General features: G+C 42.1%; 1 protein-coding gene across 39 annotated transcripts in view; it reads right to left on the bottom strand.

The window, feature by feature from the left end:
* The window catches only part of LOC109458236 (uncharacterized), a 136981-nt gene that overhangs the window by 95527 nt on the left and 27338 nt on the right, over positions 1-14116 (bottom strand). For 36 of the 39 annotated variants that reach the window (XR_016020410.1, XR_016020409.1, XR_016020411.1 and 33 more), the window contains exons 2-3: positions 3668-3765; positions 920-1081 (exon numbers count right to left, since the gene is read on the bottom strand). The gene's annotated coding sequence lies outside the window, so the exon portion shown is untranslated. Of the gene's footprint in view, positions 1-919; positions 1082-3363; positions 3559-3667; positions 3766-8438; positions 8619-14116 lie in introns of all 39 variants that reach the window. The other 3 variants (XM_088795986.1, XM_088795989.1, XM_088795990.1) reach the window with 3 other exon arrangements.

The following is a 14116-nucleotide window of genomic DNA, read 5'->3' as shown; positions in this document are numbered from 1 at the left end:
CCATGCCTGCAAATGTGACTAGAGTTCACAGTCTAATCACGGAGACAGAGGCATTGGCAGAAAGGAGACCATGCAGTCCCAGCTGAGTGGGGTCAAGGGTATCTGGCCTGAGCTGACTGGTAAGAATGGATTATCCAGAGGAAAGATATGGACACTCTATTCCACGGAGAAAGATTAGCATATGCAAGAGCTGGGACACAAAGAATCCCAGGTGATATACTGGAGACTGCAAGAGCTGCTGGATCATGAAGCAAGAGAGCAGGCTGGCGAGGGAAGCAACAGCCAGGTCACAGAAGAAATTTTTGTGCCATGTTGTTGAGCCTGGACTTCAACGTGTAAAGCAAGGAAGAGCCACCAAACAGTTTTCAATGATGGATTAACGTGGCCAGCTTTCCATCTTAAAGCAAGCATTTGGATGGTTGAGAAGATGATGAAATGGAGACTAGGTGTCCCAAATGCCACAGCCCAGACAGGGGGTGATAAGGCCTTGACTAGGACAACCGCAAGTAGGAATGGAGAGGTGGGTGAGGTATGAGATATATAGCATTGAAAGAGATTTTTTTTTAAAGTGACTGAGTGGGTCAAAAGTAGGAGATGAAATTGGCTTTGAAGAGTCTCAGTGGGGAGTAGGTATTTTAACTCAATGCTTGTCATACGTCCAAAAACCTTGTCCTCTCATAGGTTCTCCCTTAAACCCAGGCTGGACCTAGATCATGGATTCTGGAATTGAGACGCAGTAACCAATTTCAGCCTTGGGCACATGAGCATATTGCTGCATACCATGTGAAAACTCCTAGAACAGAATCTAACTTCTATTTACTTACTCATGCAAAACTCACACAAAAAGAGTTTCCTGCCACAAGTCTAAGTTAAAATACATAGAAGCCTGGAATGAAAGTAAATTGTGGTGGATACTTACTGTGGTGGCTGACTGGGTTCAGGAATGCCCAGGTAGCTGGCAAAAGATTATTTCTGGGTGTGTCTGTGAGGGTATTTATGGAGGAGACCAGCATTTGAATTGGTAGACTGAGGAAAGCTCACCCTTCCCATTGCAGTGGGCATTATCCAATCCACTGAAAGCCTGAATAGAACAGAAAAGCCAAGATAGGGTGAATTTTCTCTCTTTGCTTAAGCTGGGATCTTCATCTTCTCCTGCCCTTGAACATCAAAGCTTCTGGTTCTTGGGACTTCAAAATCCAACAAGGACTTACACCACCAGCCCCATCCCTCTCCCCCTGCCCCGCTATTCTCTGGCCTTCAGACTTGGACTGAGTCACAGCATCCCTGTCCTCCATCCCTGTTCTTCAGCTTGCAGATGGCAGATCGCAGGGCTTCTCAGCCTCCATAATTGTGCTAGCGAATTCCTATAATAAATCTCCTCTTACATACGTCTACCTATACATATCCTATTGGTTCTGTTTCTCTGGAAAAGCCTGATTAATATACTTAGGACAAACTACATATATTTTAATTTCTATATTTACATTAGACTCATTGTGTTTTAGTTTTTTAAAGAATGTAAAGAAGACACCTCTCAACTCGTTCTACAAGCCAGTTGAATCTTGATAACACACCTGACAAGGACATCACACTAAAGGAAAATTACCAGTAACTTTCATTTATACAAGGTCTGACAATTAAGTTCGCGAACTTGTTGCAATGATGTTGCTAACCTTTTTTTGATATCAGAGGAAATATTAATTATGAATTTGTATCAATGGGACAAACAGTTAATCAAGTTTACTATTTGGAAGTGCTGAAAAGGCTGCGTGAAAAAGTTAGACAACCTGAACTTTTTGCCAACAATTCATGGCTCTTGCATCACGAAAATGCACCAGCTCACACGGCACTGTCTGTGAGGGAGTTTTTAGCCAGTAAACAAATAACTGTATTGGAACACCCTCCTCTACTCACCTGATCTGCCCCTCCCCATGACTTCTTTCTTTACCCGAAGATAAGGAAATATTGAAAGGAAGACATTTTGATGACATTCAGGACATCAAGGGTAATATGATGACAGCTCTGATGGTTATTCCAGAAAAAGAGTTCCAAAATTGTTTTGAAGGGTGGACTAGGCACTGGAGGTGGTGCATAGCTTCGCAAGGGCAGTACTTGAAAGGTGACCATAGCAATATTCAGCAATGAGGTATGTAGCATTTTTTTCTAGGATGAGTTGGCGAACTTGATTGTCCGACCTCATATACATTGTTGTAAAAATTATCAAAACGTGCAGCAATACATAAAGTAAATAATACATCCTAACCAAGTTGGGCTTAGCCCAGAAATGCAAGATTGGTTTAACATTTAAAAACCTATGGAATGATGCACCACACTAACAGAAAGAAGGAAAAAAAAGTCATATCGTCATTCTATAAATAAGTGAGTGCTTAATTTATGACAAAAGCATCACTTCAGAGCACTGGGTAAAGGAAGTGTTTTCCATTAACAGTGTCGGGTAAGTGTATATCATGGAGGAAAAAATAAACTTGATCCCAACCTCACTCCATATACAAAAAAACATCAATGCTATGTGGGTTATAGATCTAAATGTAAAAGATGAAACAATGAAGCTCCAGAAGATAATATAAAAGGATCTTTTAAACATGGCCTTGAGGTAATCAAAGTTCTCTTAAATAGGATATAGAGAGCACTAACTATAAAGGAAAAGACTGATAAATTAGACTACACTAAAATTAAAATCTTCTGTTCATTCAAAGATACCATAAAGAGAGTGAAAAGTTAAGCTCAGAGTGGTGTATGATATTTGCAATATATATTACCAAAAAAGGATCATATCAAGAATATAGAAATATCTCCCACAAATCAATCAGAAAAGATGAACAATGCAATAGAAAAATTAACAAGACACTTGAAAAGCCCATTCACAAAATAGCCAAATGGCCAAAAAAGATGCTCAATTTGTCAATAATCTGGGAAATCAAATTAAAACCACAGTGAGATTCAACTACATACCACCAGAATGACCACAATAAAAAAGACTAAGAACACCAAATGTTAACAAGGATGGAGAGAAACATAACCCTCACCCACTGCAGGTGGGAGTGGGAACTAGTACAACTTCTTTGGAAAACTCTTTGACATTATTAAAGCTGAGTGTAGTCAACTGTTACAACTTAGTAACTTTCCCTTTAGTCGATGTACCCAACAGAAATGTATGCACACACCCACAAGAGTTGTGGACAGGAAAGTTTACAGCAGCACTTTCTGAAACAGCCCCAAACTGAAAACAACCCAAATATTCATCAAGGGTAAATGAGTAAACTGTGGTATATTATTGACACAACAGAAGGAAAATGCACTATAATTACACCCAACAACATAACTCGACTGAACAACACCTACCATATTATTCCATTTATGCGAAGTTCAAAAAACAAAACTATGGTGTCAGAAATCAGGATGATGGTTATCTCAGTGGAGGAAAAGGGAGTCTCATCAGGGGGCCATCAAAAACATTGGCTGTGTTCACTCAGGGTCATGCATCAAGTTGCATGCTTCTGCTCTTTGCAATCTTCCATATGTGGAACCCAAAAAAAGCTTTAAATAAAGTTTCAAATGTTGATTGCCATTTCTTAGGTGAAGTAAAATGAGGGACTAACACAGAAAATATTATAGCATATAAACTCAATCAGTCATTTGTTCTTACCTGTGTTCAGGTTGCTCTTCTAATGTCCGTTACAGAGCAGAAAAGAACCACACATGATCAGAGGTCAGCTGAATTAAGGACAAGAGAATGCCTTCTCCCTGAGGGAAAACAAATAAAACTGGGACTCTTTGCAGTTTAGCTAAGAGGTGAGGAAAAAAAAAAAAAAAGTTAACAGCCCAATATACAAAATAGTGACAACAATGAAGGGCCTGCTGGAGACTCCTGTATAATTCCAGCCATATTATATAAAGTGAGATTAAAAGGTAACAAATTTAGGCTGGCTACAAGGAAATGCTTTCTTATGAAACATATAATTAACCTGTAGCCAGTAGTTTAGTAAAATCCAACTCCTCCCTCAAAAAAAAAAAAAAAAAAAAGCTATTTATAGCAGCCAAACCAGCCTCGGCAGTTACACTGACTAATATTGTATTACAAAGACTCCCCTGCTTCCAGGCAAAAACTGATAGCCAGCTGGGGTCAGGGAGAAAATTTTCCCTTCGGTGTAGCGTTTCACAGTCCTGTTATCTAATATGGAGCCATCGGAGGGGCTGTGTAGTACTTGCACCTCCGCTCACTGGCACCTGGCTTTGGGACCCAGGAGGCTGCATTGAAACAGGGCATTGTTTGAATCCTGGGTGACAACACCTGTAGGCCTGTATTTAGGCAACACCTTGTGTTTCCAAAAGGTAAACACACGAATATCATCAAAATTGTTCCTAACACTACTGTTTTTGCAACAACAATCTAGAAATATAGGGGAGATCTCAATATATGTGCAGAATAAACAGAGCAGGGATGCCTACCGTGTTTCCCCGAAAATAAGACCTAGCCAGACAATCAGCTCTGCTGAGTCTTTTGGAGCAAAAATTAATATAAGACCCGGTAGTATAGTATAGTATAGTATAGTATAGTATAGTATAGTATAGTATAGTATAGTATAGTATAGTATTAGTATAGTATACCCAGTCTTATATTATAGTCAAATAAGACCAGGTCTTACATTAATTTTTGCTCCAAAAGATGCATTAGAGCTGATTGTCTGGCTAGGTCTTATTTTTGGGGAAACATGGTACACTGAGGTAATTCCAAAGACAGCTCCACTATTTAGCAGCTTGGATTTCAATTGTTGCATTTTTAGGTATGAAAAACACAGATATTATTCATCAAAGTGATTGTCCTGTGCACTTGTATACCTTATATAATTTATTTTTTCAGGGCTTTCTACTTCAAAGAAATCACCAGCTAATGACATTTCAGACTTTAGAAATTTTTCTGATAGCACGCTGGAATTCCCTCGGGGACAAGATTGTGAATAAGTGGATTTTTTTAAAGATCATTAACAGATATTACAAACCAATTCAAACTGAGCATTTTCTTTCCAAATTACTTTAACTTTTAAAGCCATTGGAGGAAAAAAAAAAAAAAAGACAGTGAGTGATTTAATTTACTTAACCTGTCTACAAATTGCAGCTTTGTGTTCCATGGGCAATTGCATTTCCAACCACAAAAATATCTGTAATAGAGATATTTTTCTAAATCATCACCCTTGATGAGTGATATTTCAAAAGATGGTAGTGTTTTTTTATTTAGCAAGTTGCCCTAGAATTGAGAATGTTTATCATGTTGATATGTTTAAAGTAAAAACAGTGCCCTGCACTGTCTATACCAGTTGCTTAATTAAACTCTCAGGTAATTAGCAGGTTCATCAGTTCCTGAGCACACGGATAGTAGGTCTGGCTGGTAGATTGCGGCCAGGGTGGGTGAGGCTCTTTTACTTAATAATCAAACCATAGTTCTGGGCTAAAGAGCTAACACTTGGGGTAAGAAGCACCTTTATTCCCCCACGTACATCAGGCCTGATTCTTATTTGCATCAACACCCCGTTGTGTATGTTTTCCATTCAAAGAACTCCCGGGGACTTCAAAGGGAGTCGCCTGCAAGGATGGGCTGTGTGGGAGTCCTGAAAGGCTCCAGAACAGGCCCAGAGCCGGGAGAAACCATGCCAAGACTAGCTCACGCTGGAGCCCCCAAACCATGTCACAAATTAAACGGTCTCCCCTGCCTATGCCATCCCACAGTGCATGTGGGAAATGTCCCTAGGCTTGCCAAGCACTGCGCTGGCTTCTCAGGCTACCACTTATAAATATTTGATGAGCAGTGCTCCATTTATAAAAACGTATGTTAATAAGAATATTCTTTGAAATTGGAGTCCAATGCAGACTTTTAAAAGGCTCATTGTTTGAGGTACTACAGGTTTCCTTTTTTTCCCTTTTAAAGTGCAAAGTCAACTTACCACAAACCAAACAAAGGAATCTGATATCCTTTTGGATGTCCCATCAACAAAAAATGGGTAGGGTTCTACTTGAAAGAATGTTCTATTTTTGGAAGGATTTATTAAATTATTGAGGGTAAAGGAACAGAGACACTAAAGTTTCTTGAGTGTCTCTTGTGTGCCAGATATTTTAATTTTCCTCTTTTAATCCTCACCAATACATCATGAGGCAGACTGTATTACCCCCATTTTAAAGATGAAGAAATGAGCCTCACAGAGATCGTACAAATTGTCTATTCCAAGGTCCCACAACAGTAAGTGCAGAGCTGATCTGCAACCCAGATCTACCAGCCCCAAAGCCCGTGTTTGTTTCTCTACCTCACACTAACTCCCAGGTGTCTGCCAAATTCAAGTGTCATGTTTATGTCTGGCGGCAGCTGCCATTTTTCTGAAGAGCTATAGCTCAAAGATTATGGGTTTCCTTGCATTCAAGCTCAGACAGGGAATACTGTATTCCACATGCTGATGGTTAAGTTGCAAAAGAATCGTTTTGCCCCAAAGAGTTCCTGCTGGGATCCTGCCAGGAAATGCAGAATCCAAGGCAGCTGGCAATCTGCATTAGTCTGAATGCCACATGTGTGAGTCCCAAAATGTTGATGTCCATCTCTGAACCTCAGAGAACAAAAGTGATTCTATTGATCACAGTAGACTCCTTGGACACAAGTCCAAGGATGAAGAGCAGGATAGGCAAGGACTCCGGGAAGACAGAGGACCTAGATGCTAATCTACAGGTAGGTAGCACATCCAAAATCATCATGTTCCATATTACTAAGTGTTGGGATGGAAGGAAAACGTGGCATCTTCCATTGATCTCCTTGTGCCTTTCCCTAACCTCAAGACGTAGGAGCTCTAAAGAGGTGTGGGATGTGGCTACTGAGTGATCACAGAGAGAGATCAGGGGACCTAGTCCCTGTCTACCTGGTGAGCAGATACCAGTCAGGGGCCCCAGCTGTCCCTCAGTGGTAACGGGAGCCAACCCTGACCACCAGTGAGCTCCCTCCTGTTCCCACAGACTCCTACAGCAAGAGTCCCTGAGGCCACCAGAAGGAGCCCAAGAAACCTGTGTGCCCACTGTGGACACCGTTTGCCCTGGGCTCACAGAAAGTTCACTAAAACAAAGACACTGTTCCCGGGACTGCTCACAGGGACACCCAGTCTTTTGTCACTTCTCTGAGGCTGCTTCCTCATCTGCACCATGCAGACACTTGTACTGCCCGCTCAGCCTAGCACGCTGGGTGATGACAAAGATGGGACAGGACCTCATCTATGAAAGCGCTTCATACAACCCAGGCTGCGGGGACCGCGTCTCATTAACCTTTCCTTTAATTCCAGGCACGTTTCTCAACATCAGACTTTTTGATGTATTCTCATCATTGTGGTTCGGTCTTTTAGCAAAAATAAATCTAAATGGGAGTGATGTTTCAAGTGATAACAGTCAGAACCAAAGTTTAAACATAAAATAAAATAAGATGTTTTCTGAGCACAGAACATCACTTTTTAAATATTTTGCACTCACTCAACAAATCCTTACATAGGCTGAGTTGAAGCTCAGGCTCTGCATTATTATGTTGGATTCCTAAGCACACTTTACCTGGTCTTTGCACTTAGGATAAAGTCAAACTCCTTAACATGGACAGGTCTGAGGCCAGGCAGGACCTGACGCCTGCTGGCCTCTCAGACCTCATGTTGACCAACTTCCACATGCTCACTGCCCTTCAGACACACTGTGAAGAAGCGGAGCTGGAGTCCCGCCCCCTGGGTCTCCCTTTTCCCCGACTGGTTATTCACCTGCTGTCCACATCTCTTCATTCTTGATTCTGCTCAGATGTCCTCTCTTCTGAGAGACCTTCCATTACCTCCACACTCAACATGGCCCAGCCCTGATCTTCCTGCCCCTTTCGGTTTCCTTCAGAGCAGTCACTACCCTGTGTGACACTCCGACTGTTTGGCCCCTCATGTGCCATCATCTCCCCCAACTCAACTGCAACCTCCAGAAAATCAGAGATCAGCTCAGTCTCGTTTCCTCACTTTGTCCCCAGGTCCCAGCGCAGTGTCTGGCTGTGGGGACAGAGCCCCAGAGAGTAGTTTACAGGCTCTCGGCCTCACATGGAAGGGTGCTGGCTCGGGTGGTGGATGGCAGTCGGCTGTGGCTGATTGGCCGACGGCTGTGGCCGATTAGCCGATTGACTGCTGGTATAACTGCTGCGGCTACGGAGGAGAGCTGAGGACTGCCAAGGACTGCCAAGGATTGCCGAGGAGCTGAGCAGAGCCGAGGAGAGCGGAAGAAGAGAGCCAAAGAGAGCGGAAGAGAGGAGAGGAACAGAGTCGAGGAGAGTGGAGGAGAGTCGTAGGTCGGTCGGTTGGCGGAAAGGCGGACGGCAGGTCGTGCGTCCGGTGGGCCCAGCCTCCAGTGAGACCATAGTGGTATGACTCTCCTACCTATGGCTCCGTGGGTGTTCCTTTTCGGCCTCACCATATCCTGCGTTCTTGTGTGGGGGCGGGAGCTGAGACCCCGCAGGCCGCCCCGCCTGAAAAATGGCGCGGCGAGCAGGGTCTCCCGCAGGACACTGGCACATGAAGGACACAGGAAACAGTGATACCGTAAAGCAGCTTTACCTGCTGTAAAATAACATAACACCCCAGTCAGGTACTTGGTGGCATCGGCTGCAGTGGCAGCCCTTGAACTACAGGAGAAAAGTTCTCATTTTTCCTCCTCCACCAAGCTCAAGTTCTTTCCGCTGCAATTAATCTGTGCCTCCTCCCTACAAGACGGTGATGCACACCTGATCTGGAAGGAAGGCCTGTGTTTACTCCCAGCCTGGCAAATGTCTTACCTGTTGGCCAGGGTCCTGCCTGCCAAGGAGGCACAGCTTCCCCCTGTCATTGAAGTGTGAGATGGCAGTGAGTTCGGTGCCCTGCAGGGCCCAGGTGTTACTCTCAGGTGCTTCCTGGGGCTCCTCTGTCTGAGTGAGCACGGGCTCCAGTGACAGCCCAGAACTTCCGTTCCTGTTGCCAAATGAATTCCCCGCCGTGCTGCAGAGTGGAGAGTGGCCGGCCACACTCAACACACACACACCTTTTTAGTCTTAAAATTTATTTATTGGATCATTTTCGAATTAAAGAATATATACTAGTTGTAACCAGTGAAACAACACTTAAAAATGTGAATAAAAGCAAAGACAATTCTTTCTCCCTGTCCCACTTTACTATGCCTATATTCATGAGCTACTTATATAATTATATAGTATAATATACATACAATGTACAGAATGATTTGTTTAATATACTTATATATAATGATATATTCATATATAATTATATTACATATAAGTTTACATAAGTGGGGTCATTTACATTCCAGGGGAACTTTAGGGCAGCATTTTTTCTTTAATTACCACCCATTTATGTAGTTTGCTTGCCTTTCCCAGGTGTGGTTACTCCAGACACTTAGTGGAGAGCACAGGTGTGCTCTGGCCAGAGGACCACACCTGTGTGCAGCAGCACGTGTTTCCGTTTCTGTCCTTAAACGCACCTGCCTTGGTCACACTGGAATTCAGGTGAGTCTTCAGAGAGAAGGCACTGCTGGTGTTTTCTCTTCTCAGTTGCTGGTTGGGGGACATTTGAGGAGATGCCTGTCCCCCTCCCACCCGACCCCCAACCCCAGACCACAGACCACCCCCGGGCATAGTCTCTGGTTTCCCGTCACTCCTTGGCCCTCTAGCTTCCTTCTGTTTCTAATTGGCTCACATTTCGAGCCGACAGCCCCTCTATTATTTCTGACCTTGTCTATTTCCAGTGACCTTCTCAAACTAACAAATCTCTAGGCCAAGGCCTCTTTCCCTTTCTCCACAGGTGTCATTCTCCATCCCTCCTCTTCAAAGCTTACCTAAGTCTTCGCTCTGTACCCATTTACTCAGCCCATTTGTCTGCAAGTGACTATTCCTACTGACCCTCACCCTACCACATTGCAAATTTGATCAACACATTTGTGTGTTGCTTTGTAGGTATTAAACATATACAAATAGATTACTTCAACTAATTCTTACAATAGCCCTAGGAAATAGAGAGGAGTAAGTACACAGCCCCCCCCCCAAATATATGGGTCTTAAAAGACATTAGCAGGCAATTTGCAAAGGAGACATTAAAATGGCCACATAAAAAAACAGTCAGTTTCACTCTTAATAAAAGAAGTGCAAAGCATAAAAACATTGATATACTTTTGACTGGTGAATTAGCAAATATTTAGAAGAATGATAATACTGACTGTTCAGCAAAGGAGGAGAGCAGCAGTGCACTGGATAATTCCACGCAGGAGTACATATCGGTGATACCTCTCTGATAACTTGCCAACACATAGTGAGTTAGAAAACCATGGAGCCCTGCAATCCCTCTCATAAAAATTTATCCCAAGGAGATAAACAAAGCGAGGCAGAAAGTTTAAGCAACAAGGATATTTTAATATGTGACTGATTCAGTTGAAGTCATGCAATAAAATGCTCTGAAAAAATTTAAAATAATGTGAAATAATGTATAATATCATGCAAATTTTTCTGCCGTAGGTAAAAAATAGTTACACAATAATATGTATTATCTAAGTTCCATATAATAGTAGATATACATGTAGATATAAATATCACACACCCCAAAATGTCAAGGAAGGTTATCTCCAAGTGATGGCATTATGGGTAATTTTATTTTCTTGATATCTGCCCATCAATATTTTCTAAATTATTTTCAATAATCATGTGTAATTTTGTAGAGAGAAAGACAAGAAAATGATAACATTAAAAAAGTTGCCCTGTCTCAATGGAACCAGTTCAACATTTGATTCTTTCATCCACTCACTCATTCTTCCAACAGATAGTTGTTGAAATCCTACTACATACAACGCATTCTGCTAAGTGATAGGAATACAGTGATTAAACTCATTTAAAATTTTAAAAAAAGAAGAAGAAGAAGAAGAAGTCACTGCTCTGGAGAAGGGATTTTTGGTAAGTGGGAGAAAGCCAGTGGGGGTTGCTGGTTTCAACAGTGAATGCCACTGAGCACAGCTGGAGCTCATTAGGCATTACTCTTCCCTAAACCCAAGAAATGGCCTCAGAGGATATCAATGCATCCGGTCACTCTTGGGTGAGATGTAGCCTCGGAACTGGACCTGGATCTGAAAATGGTGGTTCCTGAGAGTGGACAGTGGAGAGAAAGCAGAGTGAGATTTACCCGTGCTCTTAAATCTAGTGGTTACTGTGTCTCCTGCCAGCCTGAGACAAATGGCTAGAGTGGCCTGGGCTGTGGGAGAAATGGTCCCATGTGTTACATGACTATAGATATTCATTGTAAATCCCCAAATGGTCCATCTTTTAAGTAAGTGATCGGTGAAAACTCAACAAAATTCCCCTAAAGAGCCTCTCTGAGTCTGCCTCTTGAATAAGCATCCAGCCTCCTACAGTTCCTGGATGATATTCCCCTTTAACTTGCACAACTGGAACCTCCCACGCACATCAAAGCTGGTTTTCCCAGCACAGAAGCCACCTCCAGGAAGTGTGGCACACATACAGTCTGCAAGAAGTCTTTGCAGCCTCTAGGGTACCATTTTGTTCCCCCACGGGAACACTGTCATATTCTAAGTTAACTCAAGGCATCTGCTTTGAGTTGTTTTTTTCCCACAATTTTTTCCCACAATTTCTGTTGATTCTTCCCCAGAAGGCCACTTGTGACCAGTGTTCATTTGGAGGCCTGGCTGAGGTTCGAAGGGGGACCATGGTCAAGTGAACCAGCCCTCCTGGGGACTGAACTCATGACCTCATTAGCACAGGCTTCCAATCAACTGAGCCACCAGGCACGTACCTCATTTAAGGCACTGAAGCAATAATTTGCTAAATGTTAATTCTTAGATTAACTACAGATGAGTAGAGTTCCTAGGGGGAAGAAATGAGAGAGATTTGTTAATTCTTGAAAGGAAATTCGGGTCATCAGTAGATGATCCCTTTGGTTACATTTAAGACATAATTCCAGCATCTGAAGATGATGCTCATCAGCGTCTACATCACCATGATTTTTTTCATCAATATCCTGAGCAGGAGACTTGCAAGGAAAAGCAAATGCTGTCATTTCTGCACTTGCAAAGCACTGCACCATGGTTTTTGTATAGATTACTCCATAGTTTCTATTTTGCAATCAAACACAAAATTTAGGTGGCAACATGAAGGAAAGGTTTCCATATCTGAGGCATTGATGGCCCTCTTAGACTGGGAATGGCTGGACCCCATTACCTCTCCCTGCCCCCAGAATCCTAATTTCTGTGGAGAGAGACCCGGCCTCCCTAGGGAGAAGACCCCCCAACCCCCGCCCCGCAGCCCTGGCTCCAGGCATGCTGTAACCCACCCCACTCCACCCTCTTACCTTATCCCCAGCACATGCCAGAGGAGCCAGTTTTACAAATAGCAAATATGGTTTGGAACAAAGTTTTGACACTGACTCAGTATCCTGTGCTCGGATTACATTTCTATGAATATTCCACCGACTTTTCAACTCTGCAGAACAGTTTCCGCTCTGAGGCTACATTTAGCATTCAGTCCATTTCAACTTCAGTTGCTCCCACCCTGACAGCGATCTTTGAAACTGATATGGCCCTGAAAGAACCCAGAATAACTTTTTTTTAAATATGAGTAATGGGCTAAGTTCCCAGTCTTTGTAATCTTGTGGAAGAACCTCTATGAGAAAGCGCACTGGGAATTGAATTGAATGTGTGCCCACGCTAGCTTTTCCATGGAAAAGCCTACTTGAAATGCCTGGTTGTTTTGCAGGAGAATTTCTATGAAGTGGAAGAGGATGGGAGTAGAGCCTTGCATTTTGCACTTACCACCTTCCACCCCAGGATTTTGACAACCATCTTTAAATACCTAGATCTCTGCCTGTTGTAAGAGAAACCCCACAACATCTGGTGGAATGAACCAAACTGGTATCTCAGGAGCACCCCAGTTCTGCCACTTGCCAGCGAGGGGCCTGTGGAAAAGTTAGGCACCTTCTTTGAGTTGTCAATTTCCTCACCTGTAAAATGTAAAACAGTAACTGTCTCCACATCTAATGAAATAATGGACAGAAAATTCCTCAGTCTATGGCCCAGAACATAGTAGCTACTCATTGAAACTTAACTGCTGCAGCTACTATCTACCTCCTGAGAAAAATATGGTATCTCAGTGGAATCTAGTCTGTATTCTAGATATCCATTCCTTTATAAATGTAAAATAAAAATTAAGTCCTACAGTTCTACATCCAAGAAGACGACACTGATGATTACACTTACCACAACTAAGCTTAAACAGTGCACTATGATAGAAATAGCTAAGAGGTAACAGTCTAAAATGAAAATAGCCAGTCGTGATTTCTAAATGATGCCTTTAAGAATGTTTTCTTATGAAATACATTACAAATGGCATAAAGAACTTTCCAAACTGGCATGATCAAAATATACAACAAAATTGACAACTTCAAATCATAATTGTCAACAACATACCAAAATTTTAGTCAATCTAAAGATTCTCAGGAATTTCAAGTTCTGAATCTATAAAAAAATCCACCAATTCAAATAAAATCAGACTAAGTATATTTTTATCTGAAAATACAATCTGAGACAGCCCCATTTTACACTGAAGGAACATTCTTATAAGCACTTAGTAAGTTCCAGTTTAAAACTTCTATTCAAGCTCAAGTTGACAGGGAGGAACTAAATAAATAGAAACTAAAGTGTTGAATTTTATCTATCTTAGAGTTTTGGGCTCAATTTGCTACTTTAATCTCCAGCAGGGAATATTAGTTCAATAAAATAAACATTTTTAATTTCCTCTATATGTTTCCTCAAACCACGCCAATGCACTTATCTGTGGCTGACTTAAAAGATTTGTGAAGCAGCCCCCCACTTACTTAAAAGACGATGTTTGATTTTCTTATGAAAATGAAGGAATGGATGTGAGTCCTCGTTGTTTTAATGCACTGAGCCCTTAATCGCTTCCAGTTCTGATTCATCAGAAAAGTAGTATTCTTGGGAGATTTGGGGGTTTTGGTCACTAAATATTGTCTTTCATTTTGAGATATTTATTTCTTGCCAGAAAATGATACTG

Source organism: Rhinolophus sinicus, chromosome 2 (genome assembly GCF_057876585.1).
Source record: "Rhinolophus sinicus isolate RSI-liver-muscle chromosome 2, RSI-T2T, whole genome shotgun sequence".
Lineage (NCBI taxonomy): Eukaryota > Metazoa > Chordata > Mammalia > Chiroptera > Rhinolophidae > Rhinolophus > Rhinolophus sinicus.
The sequence above is the reverse complement of the archived record's forward strand: the minus strand, read 5'-3'. Positions and strand labels throughout refer to the sequence as shown.